This window comes from Penaeus monodon, chromosome 24 (genome assembly GCF_015228065.2).
Source record: "Penaeus monodon isolate SGIC_2016 chromosome 24, NSTDA_Pmon_1, whole genome shotgun sequence".
Classification (NCBI taxonomy): Eukaryota; Metazoa; Arthropoda; class Malacostraca; order Decapoda; family Penaeidae; genus Penaeus; species Penaeus monodon.
The window spans coordinates 24,349,796-24,350,655 of record NC_051409.1 but is presented as its reverse complement, the minus strand read 5'-3'; positions in this window follow the sequence as shown (position 1 = coordinate 24,350,655).

The window sequence follows — 860 nt, the reverse complement described above, 5'->3', positions numbered from 1 at the left end:
CCATTTCGACATTTTTGGCTCCAGGAATAATGGGTTCAGACGATCCATCAGAAAACCAAACATGCTACAAGCGTTCGCCCCGGGAAACTACGCCGGGGCAAAGGAAGCCCTGCGGAAAAAAATGAAAAGAAAAACATGGGGTCAACCTTGGCGAGGGTACATCTCAAACCGTTCCCGCTTCCACCTTCTTCGGAGGTCATATCTTCCTTCGCGTGGGTTATTTGAAGATGTAAACTATATTCGCAAGACTCCTATCAATATTTCTAAATACATTTCGGACTCAGGGGGAGGAGAATGTGGGATGAGAGGCCCTACAACTTTTACGTGAGGGTAGGGGGGGCCCTCTCATTTATCCCAAACCGCAGACCTTTGGCGAGACCTTTCGGGAGGAAGGGGCAAGCCAGTGAGTCCCCCCTCACAAAATCCACCCCACCATGCACTTACCACCGATCTTTACATATATTTTCATGACCAATAGATTGTGAAATGAAACACTTTTAAAAACGCTTTTCCTTTTTGTTTGTGTCAGCTTTTTTGTGGGCGGGCGAGCACCCCCACTACTCCTACGGCAGCGTCGCGGAGCTATGGGCCCAGGAGAAAGAGAGGCAAGAAAATCATTGTACAAGAGGAAAAAATATGACCTATGAGACGGACCACTGCAGAATAGATCCTGGGAAAATTATTTTGGTCATGAATACTGTGATCGCTTTCCCAATAAAGAATCAATGAAAAAAAAAAATGCTAAGCAATGCCCGTCACCATCGAATTTTCTACTTTACCGGAATTAAAAAAATCAATTGGGGTTTGGGGAGTTACAGGGAACCCCAGCATTTCATATTTTACGGGCTTTTTCGCGAAAA